The 26649-nt window shown below is 39.9% G+C and overlaps 1 protein-coding gene across 2 annotated transcripts in view; it reads right to left on the bottom strand.

Annotated features, from left to right (window-relative positions):
- The window catches only part of GLI3 (GLI family zinc finger 3), a 209491-nt gene that overhangs the window by 158928 nt on the left and 23914 nt on the right, over positions 1-26649 (bottom strand). The window contains exon 1 of one of the 2 annotated variants that reach the window (XM_027655967.1): positions 13192-13244. The exons of the other annotated variant lie outside the window; for it this stretch is intronic. The gene's annotated coding sequence lies outside the window, so the exon portion shown is untranslated. Of the gene's footprint in view, positions 1-13191; positions 13245-26649 lie in introns of those variants that run through there. 2 annotated transcript variants of the gene reach the window in all.

The following is a 26649-nucleotide window of genomic DNA, read 5'->3' as shown; positions in this document are numbered from 1 at the left end:
ATTTCCCAAGATATTCAGGGCAGAAGATGACAGACAGCATGTCAAGAGTTCACAGACAGTTGCTGATAAGGGCAAATTTTGCATGTTGAATCTCACCTCAGGCTTTAAAAGGGAAGTTTGTTCTAGTGTGAACAAAATTGTTGCTTCTTCCACTAAAATATACTTTCTCTGTTCCATCTTTCACCTTGTTATTTTCAAAATGCTGCCTCTTCCCCACTACTATCTTCTCCTCCCGGTCCTATTTGCTATTCCAACCCTGCACTCCACAAATCTCTCATCTCAGACCCATTCTCTTCAGCCAATATCTGTTAGCCATGAAATCTAACCTCTTTGTCCTATTCCTTGTGGGAAGAATCTCCTTGCTCAGTAGTTCCCATCTTCTCTCTCAATCTGTCTTTTTCTTAATCTTCAGTCATGCATGCCAGTCATTGTGCCCCATTCCTGATGATTCCCTGTTTTTCCCTCTAGGTTCCCTGTCCAATCTCAGCACTTGAGCTTGGGCTCCTTTCTTCAGGTTCTTTTTATGTGATCTTTTCTCCCTCACCCCTTTCTCCCTTCTGACAGGGCTCCCACTCTCCAACCCACATTCAATTAAACAGAACTTTCCCCCATCGTTCTCAGCATCAAACCCTGAACTAGCACAGGAAAACTGATGGGAGTGTCTTTCACGTGATATTCAGAACAGTGGGGATCCTGTAAGATCATCTTCAGTTTCCTCTTGCTTTTCCTTTTACGTTGTTAGCATTGCCTTTTCTTTGATGCAGCTGGCTCCTAGTAGTGATAGACAAAGTACATGGTCCTAAGGTACACCTGCATGCTTTTCAGGAAGAAGAAAGATAATACCTGAGGAGTAATTATCCCTGCAACTCTCACAGTTGCAGTTAAGTCTGTGGAAATGCCAGTTCATACAATCAGAGCTATAAAGTAGCATCCATCTCACCTAACTCTAGTTGTCTAGGCTCCTTTTATTGTTGGCTGCGAAATCACACCTCCAGACTGTGATTCAGCCTATCTCAAAATGGAAGGACTCATCCTTTGGACGTACATGACTGACTATAGATTACCCAGATGATTAATGCCAGTTAAATACCTATCTTTCAGAAAAATAAAGGTAGATAATATGAATCAACTACCCAGCTTTTAGAAATACAGAGAATGCAAAGTGGTTTTTTCATAGTTTTCTGTAGAAGGTACTATTTTGCCATCCAGTAATAATAATAATAATAATAATAATAATAATAATAATAAATGCATCCAATCCTCAATTTACTTCTGCAACTGTCTAGTCTGATTTAATCTTTCTATAACATAAGCACTCAAATTGAACCTAACAAATTTAATTCTCTATTTCATTACAACAACCAGTATTGCAGGGAAACTTGAAGAGCAGTGAATAATTCTTTCAAATTATTCATCTAATCTTTACTGAAAAAACTTAAGTCCCAGTGATGCATGCAGCTGCTTGGGACAGACCTGATCACCTTCTGTCACTGATTAGATAATGAAGCCAGGCCAAAGAGTACCAAAATTGGAACAGCAATACTGAAACAACAGCCAAACACTGACTCTTGATTGCTATACAGACTAACATTTTTTGAAGGTCAAGGTGTAAAAAGGTCAAGGTGTAAAAAGGTGTAAAACTATATGGACTGTATCATCACTACGCAATTGTGGTCACGAGTTACTGATTATACTGTCTTTAGCAACTGAATTTCCAAAACGTGTGTCCTAGAGAACAACTGGTATTAGTCTGTGCCTGGTCAGAAGACTGGAGATACAAGGGACCAAGATGTCCATGTGCAGCCAGCATTTCTATGACTTTCTCTATCTGTGTGTCTGTATCTGTTTTGACTGTTCAGACTATAAACTCCCCACAGCAGAACTGTCTGTTTTTATCAGACATATATCCTCAACTGAGCGATGTGAGGTCTCTCAGAATGGGTCCTTCAAAAGCACTACAAAAATGTTTTGGGTTTTTTTCAGGCTGTGCAACTGGAGTCTCTCACAGGACTACTGCAAAGCCTGTATTTAAGCATCAGTTACCCAATGTGCATACAGTTGGATACCTTTGCAAAAAAAAGGTGTGCTGTCCATTCTGTGTAAACATGGTGAGGTCTCAGATATGGCTAAGTCTCACAAAGAAAGTGCGAAAAATTTGTTGACATGTTTAACTGGCATCACTCATATTTTACAAAGTAATATCTTGAATGCAACACTTAGAATATTCAGCCTTCCCTTCCAATTTTCATTTGAATGTGCCTTTTTTCAATATTGCTGAGGTAGTTTGCCTGGACAACAGAAGACTGTGAACTTTCAAGTATTTCCCTCCTCCACCTCCATCACTGTTACCTCCAATAATGCTTGGGGAACATCACTTGAGCTGGGGCTGTCTGCTACCACTGATCTGATCACGTGGAGAAGAAAAAGCTCATGTACCCTACCTTGTTGAGAACACTTTTGGTTTTTATAAATCCAGGATCCAGTGAAGATTGATGAACTGTACTGTACAATTAATTGTCGCTGTTCCCAGATGAGTTATTAAAGCCATGGAGTAATTAAATCACATCTCATCTTTCTTCTTACGCAGTCAGGACAATCTCCATGTTAGAGAAAGGAGGGTAGAAATAGGAGAGAAAAACTCCAGATTGTTTTACTTGCAGAGCTTGACTTAAGATGGCTTTGAAGCAGCACATTGCTGGGAGACTTACAACCATGTTCTAAGTGTGGGTGTTTGTAAATAGGGCTAAGGGTAACCTTAGTAATTCAAGAAAAATTCTCAAGCATTTGTCCTTAGCTGGTATACATCTAGATTTCATCTTTTGAGTTTTAAGTTTAATTTCAAACTCGGGGGAGGCTGTATTTACCACTGAGGGATAATAAGTTTTAAAACATTGTTACCATCTCTTAACGCAAACCAATCTGGAGAGAAAATCAACCACAGAACAAAACTGGGACAAGGGAATTGTTAACAAAAAAATACTTTTCCCTTCAGCTCTACAAAGAGATCACAGAACAGCTCTTTACTCAAACCAGATTTTAGATGCTTCCTTCCGTGCACAGTACATATGGCTTGGATCTATTTTTTCGTTAAAACAGAGCTACATTTCTTCCTGTTAGTAAACATATCATGGCTTCTATGAGAACTAACAACAACAAAACTTTTCTTGCTTTTAATGTAGATTGAACATGGGTACTCTAAATAGGAAATAATTTCTCTGACCATATACATAAGCTGAATGGCTCTGTAAGAGATAACTAACAAGTAAAAATACAACCTTACATAAAAAAAGCCATTCACTTTTACACAACCAGCATTTGAAGAGCTCTGTATCTAGCAAAAAAGTACTTAAACAAAGACTGAATTTAACTTGACAAGAATACCTGTGTTACCACTTCCCCTCCAAGCTTACTTTTCCACCTTTCTTCTTATTCCACTTTTTTCTTTTATTTGCTACCCCTTTTATGTTTGCCTTTTTTCCTCAACAAAAAGTCACTGCCGAGTAAAATATAAAACGCTAGCACGCGAACAGATAATTCCTTCCCATTGCCCTATCACCCCTTCCTCTGCCATCCTGAAAGCAATACAGTCACTCAGAAAGAAAAGTTGATAGTAATTTTAAGCAAAGATAACACATGAAATATCGCAGGGTTTCATGCTTCACGCCTCACATATAACATGGCACTGTCCAGCCACTCCAGCAACTGGCTCCTATGGATTTAATTTCCCTCCCAACCTTCTCAGTTTGCTGTCAAATACAGTAGTGAACTTGACCGCATATGTAAGCAGGAATGCAAAACTCCAGATTACTAGTAATGCTATTTGTCTATTTTGCACGCAGAGGGTGGCAAAAAAAGCAAGGAATCTGCATAGAAAAATGTTTAAAAAACTGATTCAGCAGCTACACCTTGCTAATATTGATAAATCCAGCTGGTCAGAAATCCAGTAGCAAATGTGAGCATAACTGAGATGTAGAGAGATAACAGCATCTGGGGGCAGCTTATGCAAACATAGATAAAAAAAGCTCTCTGCTGTATGAAAACTGAGCACTGGGGGTGGGGTGATGCACAGCAAAGAGGAAATCCTAGCTAATCCCACGGGCTACCCAGCTTTGGATGTGGCACTAACTTCCATCAGCAGCACGAGCCTGCAGTAGAAGACAAGAAGGGTACTGGGGAAGACAAGCCTGTAAAGGAGATGATGTTGAAATGCTCTACAAATCAACTTCAAAAACTATGGACACGAGGAAAATATGCCACAGTGATGGCATCCAGGATTATCTTGGTGACAACTGCGTACAGTGCAATGAGCTTGGAAACGGCCAAAACAACAACTACAAGCCAGTAATTTTGAACAAAAAGATCTGATGTATCCACCCAACTCTGACAGACTAGTTATTTGATACTAATTGGGCTCTGCTAAAAGCACAGCAAGAAGAGACTGTACTGTGGGGCTACGGACAGTAGTCATTTATCAGTTCTTAACACAGACCTTCGTTATCGCAGCTTGGCATCAATACTGTGCTCTGAAAGCCTCCCACTCTGATATTTCCACAGTTGCTACTATGCCAATCATAATGACTTTCTCTGAAGCAACCAACTTTCCCAGCAAAAGGCACATACTAAATAATGACAAGCCTGAAGCTCTCTCATTAACATCCATCCATCCAAAATAAAAGCATGCAGTACATTGTTCCAACCTTTGTCCATACCTTCTCTTCCCATGGTCAAGCTGCCCAGACATCATTGCACATAAAAGGATCTCAACAGCATCCTTGTTTTCATGGGTACCACACATCTTTTGACAGAACCAAACAGTATTTTTTCCCTCTCAAAATTGATACAAGTAAACAAAGTTATTGTCTTAGCAGGTTTGCAAACAAATGTACATCACAGATACTATCACTGTTGACATTTTACTTCCAGTATTTAAATCAGAGGTCCTGTCCATATAATAAGTACATTTCTTTCAAAATGGATGACCACATGCATATATATAGTGGCAACAAGAGGAACTGAGATGTGTCTACACATCATTCGGTAGGGCTCTGGTTAAACCACTTGTGCTTTTCTTGAACTCATTTCTAGAAATATCTGGCCTGCTACCCCCAAGGTGTTTAGCAGAAGGCAGAGTGCAAGCAGACCACTGACAAAGTGCACTGGAATGTCTCACTGCAAGAAACTGCCCAAATCAGACATAGAAGGATCGTTACAGCAGCCCATCAAAATAAAGGCATGACTGTCTAGTAACAGAAAACAGATCTGAGGCTGCTGGCCTTTATTAGCTTTCACGATCCAAACTGCATCATTGCTTATAAACCCTTCTTAGTAAGAAGTTGTAACTTAAACAGCAAGAGAGAAGAGAGGCAGGGTTCAAGAGAGGACTTCTTTAAAGCCCCTGACAGTTATCCCTCATTAGCAAAGACAAACATTTCTTGGAATCAAAAAGGAGAAAATTTGAGGCTAAAGGAAGAGCAAGTTTGGTGTCATGGTATCCAGAAGGACATCACTTTGAAGCATTGCTTCTTTGAAGTATGAGGAGTAACGGCAGAAATGTGAGATTCTTGTGAATGAAATTAAGCAACAAGGAAAAAAGTCAAAATACTCCTAGCATTCCTGAAGTATGCCAATAAGCAAGAAACCACAGCTAGGCTAGGCTGAGTATACTCCCACTCATGATACTGCAGTACCTGGACAAACATGAGAGCAAGACACACTGAGGACAAGTTTTAACTGATACTACCCCATACACTCCCCTTCTTTCTCCTTTATGTCCGTTCAATTCCGAGCATGAAGAGAAAAGTAAAACAGCAAACTAGAAAACATGATTTTAGTTTGTCATGTCAGCCGCCAGGACTAGCTTTTCAAAACAATAAATCACATGGTTATGGATATAAAAAGTTCACATGTTATTGAAGTTCACTTTAATTGAGAGAGAGAATGATTCGCCCTTTCTACAACAACGTCCCAACACCGAGAATCCCTCAAACAACAGCACCTCATTCTGCAAGACTTTTAGGTTTTCTCAGTGACAGTCAGTTCCAGGGACAGGGACACTCTTGAAGTACATTAGCAACATGAGCCAGTCCTCAGAGCCCTAGGTTTGGAGCAGTGCACATCAAGGCAGAGAGCTAATGCTCTCAGTGGCAGAGCTGGAAAAGCACAGCCCAGCAGCTGCAATTTGTCAGAACCCCACCCAGAACACTCATCATCTTTGAACTGCTAGAGTCCATGTGGTCAAAAAATCTTCCTCTCATTTGTGGCAGTAAAAATTGTTGTTGAACTAAGTCCCACACCTTTTGGCAAGCTAATAACCAAAAAAACCCTCAGTCCAAATAATCTGTGTTTACTCTGTGTGACTCTGTTTACTCAGTGTTTACTCTGTTTAAAATCAGTGTTTACTCTGTGTGACCTCCTGTGTTTCTCTGACACATACTACGTTGATATACTGGGTCAATATTAGTTCAGATCAGTCTACATTTTATGCCAACTGTTCTTGCATCAATTTTTATCAAGTCAGATGGAGTTGTTGTATCCAAAACCCAAATGTTTTGTTTTATACCTTTCCTGTACAAATTGTTAAAGGCTTTGCATTGTTAAGCATCTGGCAAAAGTTGATTATGCACCATTAAATCTCTTCTTTCACAGGAGCATAAGTGGGTTCAGGGCAGCTATTAACATATGCCATGGTAAAACAGCATCATCCAGTAAAATTTCCATTTGAAAAAAACATGTTAAACATTCAAAAACACAAAGAAAACACATATATTTCTGTTCAATATTATACCTCTTCATTTAACATCTGTGCTGCTATTCTTCCACTTAGAGAACTTGCCCACCTTCTTGGGGGAAGATAAAACGTGCAGCCTGCTCCTTTAGAAGAAGTTTTCAGCAAGTTTTGTGCTTAACACAGTAAGCACCATTTAGGTGACAGCCAAAGAATGTATATTTGATTTATCCAGGCCAAAGAGTTGCCTCAGAGTACTAAAAAAATCCCCAAAATACTTACATCCCCAGAAATCATTGAAGTAAAAAGAAAATACAGAAGGAGGCCTTACACTTCTTGTGGGGTTGCTCAGAAATTAGTCATTAGATTGGCTTAGAATCTAACATCTTTAATATTTACATAAAATATCCTTACAGCAACTACAAAAATTATCTGTCCAAAAAGAATAGCTACATGCACCTTCTAGCTGTGCTTGACGCATTTTAGCAGCTTCAAGCAAGCAAGGAGCCATTGTTATGTGACCAGTCAGCAGAGCAGCAGCACAGACTGAGCTGGTCAACGGGTCAGCAGTGATGCATCAGGTTTTCCTGGAAATAATCTGGTATGTACTGGCAAAATACTTGAATCCCTGTCCATTTAAACACATAAGTCACACTCAAGCTGCCACATCCACACAGGTACGACTTTCTCCACACCATTACTGGTTCATAGAGAACAGTGAATAATCCCACGCCTTCTACAGACTTCAGCATGGAGAAACCATTAGCATCTGTATTATAATGTCATGAGTACAGATAGGCAGCACACAAAATGGAAACAATAACGATAATTCTGTCTACACAAGTTAATGATATGTTATAAAATGAAATGTTGAAGGATTTCAATGGATTCCACAGAAGCCTTCACCTTCCTTGACTCCCAAAGGTATGCTAACAAGCACAAGTAGCCAAATATCAAATACTTTACTAGTAACTCATAGTGTTACATACATGTCATTTCTCCCCTTTTTGCAATGAAAACCAAAGGCATGCTCACCTCATCCAGGCTGCAGAAGGTAGCTGTGGGAAGAACTTGAAATTTAAAAATCAAAAGAATGGGTTTCTCCTTTATTTCTTGAATTTATGCTCAGCCTCGGCAAGCTGAAAGAGGAAGCTCTGTCTTCTCTCTGAAACTAGCCCAAACACTACAACCTGACCTCTCCAAAAATACTTCAATTTCAGTCTGGAGAAACTGTTTCCATGTTTTGTTTTGAATGTCAGAGTAAAGGCTGACTTTTTACTGTGATGTTGTACCATTCCTAGAAATGTGGTAACACCGAAGTCAGAGAGGACTTTCTCTTGCAGCTTTATACCACAGAATAAAACACATTTAGACAGATGCACATTTTAGTTAATTATATTGTGTTTATCATCGTATTCAAGGAATCTGCTGGTAACATTTGATCAACCATAACACATTTGTTCTATATCATTTCTATTTATAAACCACATGGAAGCAATCACTGCTACCAGTCCTACAAAGAAGGCACTCAGCACCACCGGCCCTGCTCAGTAGTGTACAGTTCAATCATTTTGGCTTTTACAGAGCTCTTTGTAGTGCTGTTTACCATTGCTGCAACTGCAGACAGTACGTGCCGTACTGACATGTCAGTAAGATGACCTGCTCAACGGATCACGTTCCTACCTGAGATCTTCAGAACTAACAGCTTTTCTGCTGACTTAGCTCAAACCAGCCTCCAAGATAGTTGCAGAATGAGAGAGAAAAGCTGCTCGACACCTGGAGCTGAGCTTAAAGGAAATGCTTATTTTAGTTTGGGAATATTTCTGTTAGTTTTCCCAGATTCTTACAGACAGGACACTTTTGGAATTAAAAACTTTCCTGTCAGCTTCATCTGGAAAATAGCAACCAATTAGCACATCAAAATAAATTAAAATGAGAACAGAGTAGGGAAATGAGAATTATGAAATAATCTCTCATTGCACCTTTAAACACTTCTGTGCATGTGCCAAACTTTGCAGCATCTTTACCACAAATCAGAGTGTAGTCTCTTCACAGTCATGAGAGTAATACCTCAGCATTGCTGACCAGTATTCACAGGACTAACCCAGTCTAACAAGCCTTGGCAGAACCTTATTTAAGAAATCTACTTATTTTAATATCAACATTTGGCATTGAAGTAAATGTTTATAAAAAGAGAAATAGTTTTCTTTGGGCACACACACTATCAGCAAGTGAACATAAAACATCAATACATACTGTTTGCTTACTGCAAATCTTGCAGCAATAAAATCTGTATCACATTCATTTCTAAACCAAGTTTGAATGCCTACAGCTTATAAACATCACCATCATGTGTCTGTAAAGAACTGCAGTGCCAGTATGTACAACCATTTAAATGATGTGATTCACAGATTTTCCTGTGTTTTGTGTATGTTGGCATATCTTGAGGGCATGCTCAGTCTAGTGTGGTGCCTGTTTTTCATTAAATGGGAACACTTTATAAAACAATAAATATAGCTTTTCATTAGAGCCCTGAGGCATCCATTCATTGCCTTATCTTGTCCCAAACAATTTCTGAAGAGACATATAATAAGAGTTCTCATTTTGCCAATTGCATTAAGGATTTAGGGATGGTGAATGAACAGAAATAAAATCCGATATACATACATCTACCTTCTTTTTAAACATAGTAGCAATATCTCCCATTTCATTCTCTCCATCCTGCAGTGATTGGAGTCACTCCACTAATTCAGTGCTCAAGACTCTCACTGGAAACTAAAATATCATTACATAGGTAGCAGAAAAAGGGAAACTTTGACATATCTCTAACCAACCTGAAGAAAACTAGAATTGCCATTTCCATAAGTAAGACAGAGCCGAAAAGCAGCTCTAGAAAGCTCTAGGAACATAGAAGGTAGTAAATTTTGTTGCAATTACATCAAGTAGTGAATAAAGCATGAGAGACAGGTACTGCTGAAATGAAGTAAGGTTATGCTGCCAAAGCAGCAACCCAAGACAGGCAACCAGGCTGAAGGAAAATCATGCAGGACAATTTCACAACAAAGGGAACTGTGGGGACGGCTGCAGTGAAGACAGGGAAAGAGACAAAGCAGACACTGGCCTGAGAAGTGCAGGGCAGTCTTAAATGGGGTTAACTCAAGAAAAAAGAAAAAAGAGAGGGCAAACAAGAGACATAAACAGGAACCTGGCAGAGAGAAATACTTAGGGAGGAGATCAGAAGATCAGGGCAAAAGGGTAACTCGAGAAAACTGAGAGAGGAAGGGAAGAAAACTGAAGAGGAGGTAAAGGCAGGAGAGGAAACAAAAACAGTCAGTCTTGCCATAGCATACACAAACAGAATTCCAGTTCCAAATTCTGGCAAATTCAGCAACTTCTTGTGTTGCTTTTCTGTTCTCTTCCACTTATGCATCCTTATATTCCCTCCCTGCAGCAGGGCATCATCCTGCACTAGTAACAGCTCCTGTCATCGTCCGCTGGGCAGCTTCACCAGGAACTCTGCTGCCAAAAAGCCAGTGCCAGTTGATTTATGCTGTTTTTGTAAATCATGGTGTACTTCCATGTTTACCACTACGCACTACACCACTCACCACTTGAAGACTTAGGTTAATGAGAACTCTGGCGACTCTCAAAATACTTGCAAACTGAGGTTTCTTGTCATGAGAGTCATCAGTTGGGGCCTGCCTGAATATTGCCATTAAAAAAAAAAAATTGTGGGAGAAGTTATTTTTGTTTCAGGTTTCTTTGGCTTCCTTAAGGAAAAAAAATTCTACAGGCCACTTCTGATGCATGGGGTTGCTTCAGCAGAAAGTCTGTGTTTCAGCTCAAGCTGTGATCTCACCCTCTCCTCCAACTTAAAAACATTCATATAGACTATTTTTCTAACTCTCACCATCCTAACCAAAACACGTGACATCACTCTTTCTATAGGTGTAAAAATGCCGTCTCTCTTTTCCACACACAGTATTGAATTACTTCATTAATCAGAAGGAAACTCTGAGTTTAAGAAGCAGGAAGAGAAGGGCTAGAAACTGGGGTTTGGTATGTTAAACCAACAGTACGTTAGTTTGTCATTAAATTGTCATATTTTTTCTTCAGACACAGGTCTCTCTTGAATGTTTTTACCTAGTTGGGTATTTTCTGTTTATTTCTCTCTATCCTCAGTTCTGTTACCCTATTGTCTTTTCTATTTTCCCTGTGATTTACCACAGATGTCCTTTCAAAAACAAATGCTCACATGCTCATTTTTCCTTCTTTTCATTTTAAGCTTATGTCTGTCCTTCCTCCACCCACTGGCTCGCTTTCTCCTAGTTATCCATCACTTATTTTTAGCTTTGTTTTGGCTGTTTTACCTTCTATCTATCACCATTTTAAAAAAGTATTTCTTTTTTTTTTTAACTCAGATGTCATTTCCCTTACTTTGTAAGGAAGTCTCCTTGTTTCTTAATCTACCATCTTCCACCACTTTGCATTTAATTTTCCAACATCCCATAGCCCAGTCTTTCCAGTCCAGGACTGAACCATGCCTCCAGCAGAGTGCAAAGCACAGGCAAAGAAATATGAACCAAACTAGGAAGCAAATAAATGCAGCCTTGACTCAAATTCCCATGGTCGAAACTAGACTGATGCCCCCACCAGCTGGTGGGAGTCCATTCCCTTTTCTAAACAGAGGAGCAGCTTCCTGGCTGCAAAGATATTAAGCCTGTGAGCCCTTGTTACCCTTCCTGCCTTAGGAGAGCACAGGACCTACCTCCTGCACCACTCTTACCACACAGTAGGTGCCTCCCCATTTCTCCTCCCTTGCCCTAGCAGAAGGAACATCTACAGCATTAGCCCTGAGCCAAGCAAGGCCAGTTTGATCTACGCTGCCGCCTTCACCAACACCTCCAGCTATAACACCTGCTGCCTGTTACCACAGAGACAACACACCATGGAGGCAAAAGGCCTGGGAGGGGAGAGCAGCAGGAGCTCAGAGCTGTCTTTCATGGGGATGCAGCCTGCGCACCACCCTCTGCTTCCCACTCCTCCACTCCCAGGCAGCAGGGAGTGAGAGCCTGAAGAGATCCTCCCTCCTGTAGGCAGCTAGTGGAAGCCACTGCAAATTGTTTTATTGTCCTGACTCCTCTCTTCCTCCTTTTGCACAGGTGGGCAAGGAAAGGAAAGAGATCTTATTTTTCTGGTGAATTGAAGTAGTGTTATACCTGGCTTCAGAGTAAAAGCCAAGCCCTCCAGCAAGTAGGACAACAGGCCATCAAGGCACCATCTTAAACATCTACATCAAACAAGCCTCTGTATGTCAAATTCTTTCTAAACAATAGATGATTAAATGTAAGATATATGATCCTCCCTTTACAGAGGAAAACAGCATGCCCTGAAAGAATATAGACCCAAGTCACACAGCAAGTTTGTCATACTCCGACCAGAAATGGTTTGGTCCCCAGCTCTCACTCACTACAAAACACGGCTGCCTCGTTATAACTGTAAGAGACAGATTAATATTTAACAGTGATTCTTTAAGAAGATCTGGCTCGTGTTAGAGTTCCTTTTATTGCTCAGAAGCAATTAAGGAACAGCATTTACAGGCTCTGTAAAGCTGTGCTCAGTGACTGAAAGCTCTGGTGGAGCTGATTACAGCCAGAGCAAATCATTGTTTCTATTTAAAAAGTTAAGGATCCCACCTCGTGCTCAAATCGTCCTGGGGCAGACCTCAGGAAGCACTTCCAAAGGGCACACAACACAAAGTGCTATGAACTAAACACTGAAAACTTGTTTCCACTCTCAGTCAAAACCAATGTAAACCAAGAGAAGCCATTCAGTGAGGCAACACCAAGACAAAAACTATCTAAGCCTCTGAAGGAGTCCTGCCCTGGGAGAGGAGTTTCCCCCTTTCCTGGGCTGGTTTATGTTCAATGAGCATCATTGTTCTTGCCACTGATTTGTGACTTTAGTGACTCTTATCTCATGAAGTTTCATGAGTAAAAATTACTCTCTGTATAATAAAGCCTTCCCAGGGCATACTATCACTGATTTAGGTGCTAAGCCACTCTTAACTAGTCTGCAAACACCAGTAGTTCCCTACTGGCACCCAAGCCAACCTTTCCTGTGTTCCAGCACAATTGCTCTTACCATACCTTGATATAACAGCACTGCCTGCTTAATTTCTGCTCTCAAGGTTACTGATTACTGGTTTGTTTCCAAGCCTGGAGACCAAGACTCTGTGTTATAAAATGTATATATATATATAAGAAATGTCATTAAAAATGCTTTGTCACTGACAAATAGAGCTGTAGCTGCACTGTAGAAACCAGAGAGAAATTTAGTCCATGTTTCCAGTAAAATTCTCAGTAAAACAGAATAAGAAACACCATCTCCTCCTCACAGACCAGTGGGAACACATATTCTTCCAAAACCTCAGGACTCATCAGGACAAAATAAAATCTGGAACCTACACAGCAATGGACTGTTCAGCCTCTTCATTCCATGCCAAAGTGATTCTTTTGGGGACATAGAGTCCACATATACAACAGCCAGAGACTTGTTTTTCCTGGTGCTCTGGTGATTCCTGCAGAACTAGAAGAGACTAGCAAAAAAAAAAAAATCAGAAATTTTTTATACTAGTTTCCTGCTAAATACAAAATTGAAACACCTGGCATTATTTTAGTGTTAATTTGTCGGTGTAATATAGTGGTGCCATGAGCTCAACTGAATACGGTATTCCAAAACATGGTTTTCCAAAATTGAATATTTTTATACAATCATCCCCACAGGAGGTACCCTTGAGTGTTTTGGGGTGCTACACACCAAGTATAATGAAGCAATCTGCCTTTTGATTTCAAACATTCAGCTTGGTTTGCAATTGCTCGCACAGTACAATCCACCTGCAGCAAATAGTTTGGCGCAGTTGGGAAGACAGCATTGTGTTTAGGATAAGAGCCAAACAGAATACAGTCTGGGAAGGTGTTAAAGTGTTCATCATCAAGTCCCCTTGAGTTTCGGTGGGTTTTTTCCCATGTTAAAAAGGGGATAAAAAACCCCATGATGAGTTTTTCCAGTGCAGTGGCCACTATGAACTTCGAAGAGAAGGATCAGCAGGCTGTTTGCACTGAGGTATCCTTGTTTGTACTGCAGAAAACTCAGCAATTCCTATGAAAGTAGAGTTTAGACAATACAAAGTATAATCCCGCAATAAATTCCTGCCAATGCATAAATACTATACAATCTTCCTTGCTTCTCTCATCCTCACAGTCCAAATGCATCCTCTACACTGCACTGAAAGCAGACCCTATGCCCTTAATCACAGAATCATAGAATCATAGAATCAGCTGGGTTGGAAGGGACCTCCAAGATCATCAAGTCCAACCCTTGATCCACTACCACTGCGGTTACTAGGCCATGGCACTAAGTGCCACATCCAGTCTCTTTTTAAAAATCTCCAGGGACGGAGAATCCACCACTTCCCTGGGCAGCCCATTCCAATGTCTGATCATCCTCTCTGTAAAGAAATTCTTTCTAATATCTAACCTAAACCTCCCCTGGCACAACTTGAGACCATGCCCTCTTGTCCTGCGGCTGGTTGCCTGGGAAAAGAGACCAACCCCCACCTGGCTACAACCTCCTTTCAGGTGGTTGTAGAGAGTGAGGAGGTCTCCCCTGAGCCTCCTCTTCTCCAGGCTGAACAGCCCCAGCTCCCTCAGCCTCTCCTCATAGGACTTGTGCTCGAGTCCCTTCCCCAGCCTTGTTGCTCCTCTCTGGACCTGCTCCAGTACCTCAATATCCTTCCTGAACTGAGGGGCCCAGAACTGGACACAGTACTCAAGGTGTGGCGTCACCAGTGCTTGTGGCATCACCAGTGCTGAGTCCAGGGGCAGAATCACTTCCTTGGACCTGCTAGCCACACTGTTCCTGATACAGGCCAGGATGCCATTGGCCTTCTTGGCCACCTGGGCACACTGCTGGCTCATGTTCAGCTTCCTACCAAATCCCACATTTTCATTCTGTGACAAACTCCTGACCTCTTTTATTACCATGTTCCTTTAAAAAATGAAAATGATACACAAGAGACACCACTGAAGTAAAGCCTTACATTAAGGAAGATCATTCCTGCATTGTGAAGTCTAAGGTTTTGCAGAATTCAGTTTAAATCTGTCTAATGTTACAATATCCCTATCATTTTGGTTTTTATTAAGACATACATGATCAAAGTAGTAAAAAAAAAGAATCCAGAAAGATCAAACTATCAAATAAGAAAAATATGAAAATAATTAGCAAGCATACTTTAAATTAAATACGACTTGTGTGAAACAAATACTTATCTCAGAACAAACCCTCACCCATTACACCAGAGGAAATCAGCTTAGGCTCATTATGATGGGACACCAGTAAGAACAAAATTTACTTTCCATGCTTCTTTATTCAAAAGATACAAACCTTAAAAAAAGATATTTAATAAGTAAATAAACCAATTATTTAAGCCCTCAAGCTGTGAACAGTCTGTACAGACACCTAGATTTACAGACTTAAGTAACCCAATTCCTAATAGTATGTGTGTGTTTCAGGACACACACATTACTTCAATGTTACAGTATTTTGTTTACAGCAGTACAGAACCCAAGGAATCAATGTGACTGTCTGTATAATGCAGTTGTATCTACTGGTTGAGAATTACTGTAATCAGTGGAAATATAAATCCAGATTTCCAATAATATCACAAATTTGCTCATCGAAGAAAGTTAACTAGAGACAGCTAAAATTGTTTTCTACTCAGAAACACATGACAAGTTAGGACACGACTGATCCTGGACTTTAACTACATTCAGTCACCCAATTACTACATTTCCTTGCTAGCAGCCTCCTAGAAACATAACCAAGTCAGGTTATCAGTAAGGGAATGCACAGATCAGCTCTTCAAATATTAAATAAAATACTTCCTTACAATTCTGATGGTGTGGGGAATAAAACAAAATGTAAAAGGAAGAGGAGAGGGAAAGGGGGAGGAGGAGAGAGCCTATGTGTCTATGTAAGGAATGTGGACTCAATATACAACAGCACTAAATATTTTATCTTCCAACCAAGTTTCTACAAAAGAGTCCTGATTAACATTTCATTGCCAAAGATGCACCACTATACTAAAGGCCTTAAAAATCTGCATTTAAATGGAATAAAAAAAAATGTTATTCAAAAGCATCCTTTAGACATTCCCTTTTAAAAGCAGTAGGTTAAAGGTTTGATTTATATAGACTTTAAAAAGGTTATACATTGCCTTTGTCACATCGCAGTTTCACCACGTAGTTTCACCTCAGCTTCACATTTATGAACTGGATGAAGACAATACCATTTCTGAAGTGCAAATACAAACTTCTTTATTTTTTGTCTGTTAAAAATTCTCTTTAGTACATATAAATGCTAACATCTAGCCTTTGAGGTGTTACTTTTTTTTTTACCTATTTCCCTGAAAAACTAACACATGCTACAGGTTTTAATTTTATTTTACAGAAAACAGCACATGAAAGTACTTGCTGGAATATTTATTAGATTCATCTGTTATCATTTTGTTACAAGATCTGCAAAGAAGAAAAAATATACTCATGGTTGTGCAAAAGAGCATGGTTGGTGCAACATGACTGCAACACGAACTGGCTGGCTGTTCTTTACTGGACCCTATGCCACAAATGAAAAACCCTTGGCTTTACCATATTTCAGCATGTTAAGTGTTTGCGCAAGCAACATTTGAATTATCTAAGGTCTCTGCTGTGCATCACCTATAGCGTAATAATTCTCACTCCATGCAAAATCCAACTAAGCTAAATACTTGCTAATCAGTTGCTCCGTAGCGAACCACAGCACCAAAAGGGCTCCCACAGGGGCCAGCCTCCATGGTATGCCAAACTGGAGGCCCATCTTCTCTTCTAACCCCCAGTGTTTACACAGGGAACTGGTGAGAGATCCTAAGCAAAAATACCAAGCCACAGGAGAGAAGCCAACACTTAATAAATGCAAAACACATCACAACCTAAATATGTTAGTGTAAATGTTGAATGACTTCTAATTATTTATAATCAGCAGTCATTACGAGTCACACTTTTCCCCCTTGATTCCTTCAGTAGAGAGGAGGTAAGCGTGAAAAATGGGTTAGCGGCCTTTCTGTGGGCCAATTGCTCCTGTTTACATAGGGACTCAGCCAAAGCCCATTAGGAAGGTACTGACCTCAGTATGCTGTGGATCAGGCCCTGAACACCACAGAAGTCTCTAGCTTCCAAGAAGGTTATGCTCCCTCTGGCTTTATAGGCAGCAGGAGAAGATATGAGAAGCCTTATCCTACAGCCTCTTTCCCAGAAGACTTTTAAACTTCCCATGAGACACAGTCAGAGGTTAAATAGTGCATAACCTCCCCCCTGCCCACCCTTACCTCCCACAGACTTGCAAAGTGGGGGCCACCTTCTGCAGAAAGCAAAGGAGGGAGAAGTAATGCAATTATGCAAAAACTCAAAAGGATGCCAGGTGTGCCCAGAAGTTCAGTGATGCCAAGTGATATATGCTTTCCTCAACGGTGTTGAAGATCCTAAAGAAGAAACACTTGACAAGCAGTTTGTGAAACATTAGAGTCACAGTGGAAAATTTTGTAAACAGGTGATCTAGAAAGTTGTAGAGAGCTGTTGAAAAACACCTTTTGTGTTTCCAGCTACTGACCACAAGCTCATAATCACAATGCTTCTAAAACTCCAGAATCTGCACCATAGGATACTTGATGACATAGCAAATAACTCTTTCACTGATGCAGCAGTAGCAGCTTTCAGAAACAACTCTGGCATTTAGCCTCTGAGAAGAAAATATTGACTTGACAGCGACTCCCGGAGCATATGCAAAAGCCATACGAATGATTGCTTCTGCCAGTGCAGACTCACATGTTCAGAGCGACACCTGCCACTTTATTCTAAACCACTGAACCATGTAAACCATGAGAGAGAAATCTCCTCTTACAATTGCAACAACCCATATCTCTAACCTTAGACGGGCATTTTACATGCAACATCCCAGTGCTACCAGCACACACTCATATAAGTGACTCCAGTTTACCAGCCTGTGTAATACCCATCATTATCCAAAGACCATTTGACATTATGTGGATCTGGGATTTTTAGGTCAGGTTCTTATCTTCAAACAATCACTGTTTTAAGTTAATTTTACAGTAAAAGGTTGGATTAGTGACAGTTTGGAAAGTACTACACAATGAAATTTCCTCACTCGACTTAATGAGCTTTGGGCAAGGAACAAAAGGGACTTCACAAAGAAAGGAATGGACCCTACCAGTTAGGCAGACAGCAAGGAATTAAGGTAACATAAATGATTGCTATACAACCCCCAAAGGTGACCTGTGTCAACTCAGCTCAGTGACAATTGTCATTATCCAACCCACTTCCCAGCCTCACATTGCCCTCCACAGATCTGCTCCACTGTTGGTCTTGCTTGTCCTGTCAGGAGAGCACCTCTCTACTCTGCCTGAGAGGACCTTCATGCTAAATGACTCTATGAATCACAAATACCCTAACAGGTTTCTTTTTATTCTGCCATATACTATAGGATTTATTGTCCATGTCACTGCAAGCCTCATAGGAGTCCTCAGAGCATTCCAATCCTCAATAAGCACTGTAAAATGCAAATACCTAACATCATCAGACTTAATTGCAAGGGTTTATTGCCAAGCTGAGGGCAATTCTTGACATAAAATAATGAAGCTAGATTGCTACCTACTGGTACAGACTTTTGAGAGTATGACTTCCTGATTCTGCATTAAGCAACCCAAACAGAAGAATGAAGTGGTAAATTGAAACACATGTAGGTGCACCCAACATGTCCTCTTTTCCAGATTCCAGTAAGAAATGTACGTGTGCATTCATAACAGAAAGGGCCTGGACCACAGATGCTTCCCAGCGCTACCACCATGACAAAGACAAGAAGGTCCAGTCTGCAGTGCTTAGAGATTCAAACCATCTCATCTGCCCCAACGGTAAATTTACAGTACTGGTCTCCAAAGTGTGAAACTCACAAATTTCCATTTGACATCAACAGCTATCCAACACAGTAAGTACAAAACCTCAAATTCCACCTTAACTGCTGCACAACCAACAGCTGAACATATATCTGCAGAGATAAAATACCAGCATATAAACAAGTTGTGATAGCTTGTTTCTTAAAACCCAACAAGGCAGTCTAATAAGGCAGTCACACATCCTTAATTATGCTGGCTCCAAAACAAGCTTAACTATCATTTAGGCAATTGCAAAATAATTTATAACTCAACCATAACTTGCTTATCATGAGGAATGTACATTGCATGTTATTTTCAGATCACAGCAAAGCAGAGAGGGGTAGCACCCTGATTTGGCAAAGTTTCCTAATGATTGTCTTTCATTAACCCCAGAAAGGAGAGAGAGAGAAAAACAGCCTTCATCATCATCACCACCACCACTCAGCTACTTCTGGCATCCCAGAGCTAAAGGGAACATAGGGATACTCATCCTGATATAACATGTTACAAAATAGTCTTCCCCAGAGGATACAGGCAAGCTTATATAAGCAGCAATGAAACTGGGCAACTTTCCAGCAAATTTATCCAACTGCCTGCAATCTCCCATTTCAAGGTAGCTGAAAAGCTGAGTGCTGAATAAAGTAATTTGATTCACATCCCATGCATTTTAATAAAGAATAGGAAAGAACAGACACCTATTAGTGTTTTCTAATTTTATTTCCTAAAATACTGAAATGTAAAACATCCTTCTCCCTTCCCCTGCCTTCATCGGCCCTTTTAGTTTTAAGACGCTCAAAAGCATTTCCAGCACTGAAACAAAAAGAAATACATGTTTATGGATAGAAGCCTTCTGAGTGCTAAAAAAAAATGTATCAGATACCAAATTTAAAAAAAAAAATTAAAAAAAGTTTAATGGAAGCACTGTATATTCTAAGCAGAATCTTCTTGTCCCTTTCTATCTCCTTCTATCTCTCCCTTTCCATTCCTTGAAATGCACTGGAATCACACGGTAGTAGTCACATGAGCCAACTTCACGCTCTTTGTAGACCTTTTAAGAGAAAGTTTAGACTGGATGGACCTATCTAGAAGGGAACAGTTGAAAGAGTCATGTCACTGTCTGCAACATATTTATTTTTGTTGCACATTTTTATTTTTATGTCTCATTTTTCAGATAGGAGACTGATTCTGCCCAAAGTCCAGAATGAGCAAAAGAAAAGTCTATAACCTGAAGGAACAGAAAGCTGGGAAACAGATTTTCAGTGAGATCATTTCATACCTCTCATGGCTTGTGTTTACTTTAGTTAACATCCACCTACCTTCAAAGACTCTTTACATTTTGAAGAATTAACTGTGGCTAAGTTCTGAATGCTCTCCCTTTCAATTACAGCTTGATAGCCTGCTATATACACACTGCTGCCCTCTGCAACTCCTCCAGCAGAACTTAGGAAAAGCAATTTCACTGCTCTCTTTATTGCTAAAACAAAATATAACCCCAACATAATAAAGAATTCTCGTTAGTTTCTTCTAATTTTCTCGTTGTTTAGGTATGTTCCATGTTAAAATAAGTTCAACCCTGCAACAGAGGGGACTTTCAACACTAGGCTGACAAGGATTTGGTTTCCACAGCAGTCAAGACTCCTGGAAACTCAGAAGCACCTGTACAAGGCAGTACTGCATGCAGCCAGACCGTGCCTGAGACCTGCAGATATGAGGGATACCCATCACATCTGTGCCGAGCTCAGGGCAACTCCACTCTCACAGTAAGCCTGACCTCTCGGAGACTGCAAAAAGCCAGCAGTGAACTCTGTGCCGACATCCCAAACTGTGCTTTGGCTGGGCTGAGGTTCTGTCTTCCCAAAGAAGTGAAGAGCCTACACATCTCAGAAGGCTAACAAAATCCAGCATATTATAACTGACCAAATAAAAAGACAAAAGCAGAAGCCCAAATTGTGTTCAGACACTCAAACAAAAAACTCCTGTTGCTCTTCCTTGGTGTCTAATGTTTATGTCTAAAGGTAATATTTTTCCCCACAATTAAGGAGTCTGAAATACAATGTTTTTCTCAGATTTACCTATTACAGAAATTAACTTATTCTGTATAAACTATTATGCACCTACACGGAAGTTAAAACTACTGGCCCCATGAACAACTGTGACTTCTGTCTAACAATGCTAAAATACTGATTTTTGACAGGTTCACGGTCCAATATGACAAGCAAAAAATTTACCTGAAGTCTACTTAAATAAGAGCACCACAGAGGAGCACTGAGCTTGCTCTTTCTTTCCTTCCTTCCCTTCTTCCTTTGGGTCCTGCCTTCCTTTCTTTCACTCTTTAAATACCTGGTGTAATTTTGGTATCTTTACTGAAGGTTCTTATTCACTTATAGACATAATTATTATTTTTTAGGAGTAGGTTTATTTTTAGCATCTGTTTGAGCCTTGAAGATAAATGAAGCAATAAATCACAGTCCCTTGAAATATTTTTATTACTTGAGATATTTTGGTATCCTTCAAAGTTATTTCTCAGAGGGAAAAAAAATTTCTTGGTGCCAAAGAAAATGTATGCAAGGCTTTAATTCTGATTTAAGTTTGACAGCTGAAGAAAAAGGTTTTTGGGAATTTAAACAGCAAAACAAACCTGCCTTCCCCTATCATCTGAACAATCAAAAAAAAAGTGTTGAAAGCTGAGAACACGACGTCTAAAACTGTTTCCACTATTACATATGCAACATTAGCCTCAATCATGTCAGCAAAAAAAATAGTGTCTTGGAACAGATATTTTAAGCTCAGGGTGACTGTCAGAAGAAGATGTTGAAGCACATCAAATTGAAAATATTAAATAAAACCTACTATTAATATTTATCTTTGACCAATACTTGGAAAACATGGCACTGACTTAGACTGAGATGAATGTTGGAAATGAAGTTGGGAGAAATCCTCTGAGTGACTCCATACCCATGTTTTTTGGCAGAAGCACTGTGATCCTGTACCTGTCTGGTGTTTGAAACATACTAATATCCATTCACTCAAACTCTTCAACCAAATATCTCTGAAGAATAATTTATCATATGCACCTTCAGAAAAGACATTTAAAATTATGTTCAGAAAACAGTTACAGGTCTTGTATTTCTCTAAGCAAAATTGTGCTGTTTTCAATTTTGCTGATAAAAACTGTGAGATGTGTGATCCTTTATGAAGGCCTTGAAAATGCCTGTAAAATACTGAAGGGTTTTGTAGCAGTTTGTGACTGAATATTTAAATATCAATTAAAATAAAGGATTCCCATTCTGCTTCCATGGAAGTGGGTGGTGGTTGACTTCATGACAGAAGCAAAGTCTGTACCTTGTCAAATCCCTGAAACCTGGAGCAGTTCAAACTACAAGGACCAATTCTATTATAACTGCATGGGAACTAAGACACCATTATTTTTCCCTTTGTTTCTGATCATACGGAAGAGCCTTCAAATAGAACATTTATAAAAGAAAGCACATTTCCAGGATTAGGCCCTGAGATAGCACCATGAGAAGTTATCTCCACTTTCAGAGATGTGATATGTTAGTGATCAAGGGTGTCAGGAGCCCAGACATCTCACTGAAGGGAACCAACTGAAAGACAATGGCTTGAGTAAGGAGACTGGAAAGAGACACACCTAAGACTGAATATTTAAAACCTGGATTAGTTAAGGTCGCTAAAAATCCTTTCAGTATTTCAGTGAGTTGTGGACTACAGCTTTAAATTAAATAAAGCTCAGTCTTACCACCAAAGAACAATATGAAATTATGACTACAAATGCCCCTTACAAACCCAACATTTTATGGGGTTAATTTTTTCTCCTCCCTGTCTCACTGTGGATCCTGAAAGTCATACCCTGTTGACCCTGGAAGTCAAGCCCTGACCCCAGGAAGGGATGGATGTCTCTGACCTGGAGAGTGCAGGCAGCCTGGTCTCCTCAGGCCAGCTCCATGAACCCTGAGGGGTAAGGAAAGCACAGGCTCCTCCCTGGGGACACCACCTGTAACTCAGAGAGCTTGAACTACCCGCAAGTTAAGCAAAACAGCTGAGCTGGAGAGAGCATACCACACCTCCCTCTGACCTACGGCAGATGTGATCCCCAGCCACAGGTCTCCTTCAGGCTGTGAGAAGCTGAGGATTCACAGACACTTCCAATGGGAAAATCCATGGAGCTGAGAGAAACACAACATGCAATGTAGTCATATCCCAAGCAAGCCCGCTCTGCATCACACTGTTTTGTGCTCAGCACTGAAACCAGCCCAGGCTTAAGGGTTATCACAGGTGCTGAGCGCCCCAGGGAGCCTCCAACAACTGGCAGTGTTTAGCTTCCACCCTCCTCTCCAGCAGAAATAAAAATTCAAAAATAAAAGCAGCAAGACGGTTTATGAGGAGCATTTTATCTGAGTTAAAGTTGGAAAGGGCTGTAAACTCCCACAGGACATCTAGGTTTACACACTTCAGATGAAACTGTAAATTGAATATTAAACACACATTTTTATCAAATCATATTTCTCCCAGAGAAGGATGAGGACTGCCTGTTTATTTTTTAATCTGATTCACTATGTTTACAAGTGGTAGGAAAGCTGGTTATATCAGCCACTCCATCTTTTTAGTTCTATTTGAATGACTTTGATTTTGTTTTTCTAACACTGCTAAGAAAACTATAATGCAAAAAAAAATAAAATCTATAATCTGTGGAAAAGCACTCTGAAATCCATCAACCAAGTTGTATCCATAATTGCTTCCCTGGCTTATCAAAAAAAGGCTCATTTGCATTATCTGTTATCTTTAGATACCCATCCTGGTCTATAAACAGAGTTATCAATCCCGTTCAGAGGCCAGTCCACAAATTGAAGTTTTCTATAGAAGGAATTAGCTATAAACAAGCCCAAGGCAATTTTCTTTGACAGCCAATGGTAAACCATAGGAAGTAACTTCAATAGTGATTTACAGTTCTTCTCTGGTTTCCATCCAACTTTTCCTTCTTGTGCTTCTGTTCCATCCAAAAGGGAATTTTTCAGATGTTCTAATTTCCCATTCAAGATGCAATCAATCCCAACTCTAGGTGTGTCTAATCCAATTTTTACGGTATGTTCATGGGCCAGCACCAGAGAAAAAGAACTCTCTTTTTATTTTCTTTCAATTGCCTCTGCTGCAATCACAAGACTTGTCATCTCCTGGTGTGAAATGCACAACAGCAGAAGAGAGAGCAAAGGAGATTTGAGAGAGGGAGAGGGGGAGAGACAGAGAGAAAAAAAAATGAGCCAACCTACTAAAATGAAAGGGGAAAAGAGATACACAAAAATAACTGACATTTTTTAATAATCTTACATACTGAAAACTTCCATTTAACAGAATAATTAATTAAGTCCAGCTTTTAAAAGCCTGTGTGGAGTTTTTAAGTTCCTCATTCAAATTACAATATATTGTTAGGAGCGGGATACTTAGGAATGGACTGCAGCTTCCTCATCTATACTACAGTCAGAGTCAAGTCCCACACTGCTTGCTCATGCACACCACTCTTACGTACATGAGCAAACCCCATTGTCTGACCTCCCACACCACTGAGAGTCAGAGGACTGCTCCTCTTTTATGAATAAAAGATCTTTTCTTTTAATAGTTTAACATACATTTTGGCCCACTCTGAACTTCTGAAAAAAACCCTGAAGATTTAAAATATTTATTTTTCAATCTCTAGTTAAAAAAAGCATCTCTAAGCCACTGGCACGCACAGTGGATCTTAATGTGCACCCCAGGCATGGAAAAGAAATAACAAGCAAGGGCATGATTCCTCTCTGGGTAAACTACAGCAAAAGAAAGTAAAGCAGACAAAAACTCAGTGTGAGAGACCTATATGGATTTAAATCTGTGAGAAAAGCTGCAGAAGAACAGAGAAGAATTACACTCAGAAGTTTAGCAATTAATAAATAATCCCTGTATCAACATAGACCAGTAAAAACTGCTTCCTTTTACATTAAAGAAAAACACATTTATAACTCAGACCATGAAGCCTGTACACTGTCCTCTTCCTTTCCTCTATATATGCATATACTTGTGGGACATATATGTGTGTGTACATCTATATATATAGATCTATATGCATATATGCTATTTTGCCCCTAATTGAAAGCTACCCTAAAGGGTAGGCACTAATGGATTTGAAGCAATAAGGTAAAGGCAGACATGCAAAATGCTCCCGAACTTCTGTTCCTAATCAATCACCGGAGATCGGTGACATCATTCAAGCCTTTGATCAGAGCTCCCCTTTCAAGCTTAAAAAGGGGGATAGATTGACCTCCACTAGCGGAGATACTGAAGAAACACCTAGGATACAATTCACAGTGAAATATGAGAAGTCACCAGCATCCCTCTTCGGAAAACCTATCCCTTCCCACCTTCCTCAAGGAATACAGCGTGCATTCCAGAGCAACCAAGCACAAACAACAGATTTGTCTCTTTCTGCAATAATTAGAAAACAGCCAGGGTAACAACACATCACAAAATCCTTTCAGGTTTTATTTTTGAAACCTGCACATATCATAAGCAGGCAGTTTACTACATTTGCTTGCATTTAAAAATCTTCTCAAATCCATTAATACAATAACACAGGAAAAAAAAAAATATAAAGGAACTTATTTTTCCAGAATGTCTGAGTGGAATGACTTTAAGAACTAAAGGCTGATATCCATTTTTAGAGAAGAAATAATTTTCAGGAGAACCAGTATCACAGCAAGCGTTCACTAAATTTAGCACCAGCCTTTGTCCACATCAGAGCATTCAGGGAGTTTGTATCACTAATCCCACTTCAGCTAAAATTGAGTTCCATTGTTTCTCCTTTCATTTGAGTTTCCATGGCACTTACTAGGACTTAAGTGTTATTTACTTAGTGCAGTTTGTTAAAAACAAAAAACAGTAAGTCCTAACGTGAGCATCAGGTTTCCTTTTTATTTCCTTTTTACTTTCGATAAACTCAAGATGCAGTCATCATTTTACAGTCTCGGAGATTTCTTCCATCTAAAAAATCTTCAAGAAAAGCAAAGTTGAAAATAGACCCGAAAACATTCATTTCGTTGTTTTGGCTTGATTTTCCCCCATCTGTACTTTTAAAAAATCTAATTGAGCTTCCTGAACAGCAGCAAAAATGTAGTTTATTATCTCCCTCATCAGGTGATCAATGATTTCATTAATAAGACAGATAACAAAACTGTCATATCATCGACACAGTTATGAAAGATGATCCTGGCTTCTTGCTCCATTTTCCAAGGTCTGGGATTCTCTGTGGCAGCTCTGAGTCCATTCAATATTTTCCACAGACAGAGAAAAGTGAAAATCCATTTTGAAACCAATTTCAATTAGGATCCAGAAGCTGTTATCACAGGTGTCGCAGAATGGGCCCGTAAGTGGAAATGTCGCCTATCCATTCTGAAATGAAACCTTATCAGGGGCTACGAAGATGGCTGAGGACAGCCTATCTGTAAATTACTTTTCGTTCTGTGTTAACTCAACCCTAGTTCTGTCATATGGAATTCTTTCCAGCCCCTCATAATAATCTAATGACTAACTAGGCGCTGTACCAAAACGGCTTTTATTCTGCTCGGGCTTCCCTCGCCGAACGAACAGGGCTGCAAATGCAAATAACTGGAGGCGGCCAGGCGAGCAGCGTATTTAGTAATATCATTTAAAGCTCTCATAGTTTATTACAGGAAAGTAACGGGCTTCCATTCTGAAGCCTGTCTCCACCCATTGCATTCCTGGTGATTTTTCAATTGCAAACTCCAAGGCCCAGTTATTTCATTAATTCAGTACCCAAGTAGTGAGGCTTTTCTCTCACATCTTTCAGTCTCCTTTTAGCAAATTATCCCATGACGGA

Source organism: Corapipo altera, unplaced genomic scaffold (assembly GCF_003945725.1).
Source record: "Corapipo altera isolate COAL_440 unplaced genomic scaffold, ASM394572v1 59, whole genome shotgun sequence".
NCBI classification, from domain to species: Eukaryota; Metazoa; Chordata; class Aves; order Passeriformes; family Pipridae; genus Corapipo; species Corapipo altera.
The sequence above is the reverse complement of the archived record's forward strand: the minus strand, read 5'-3'. Positions and strand labels throughout refer to the sequence as shown.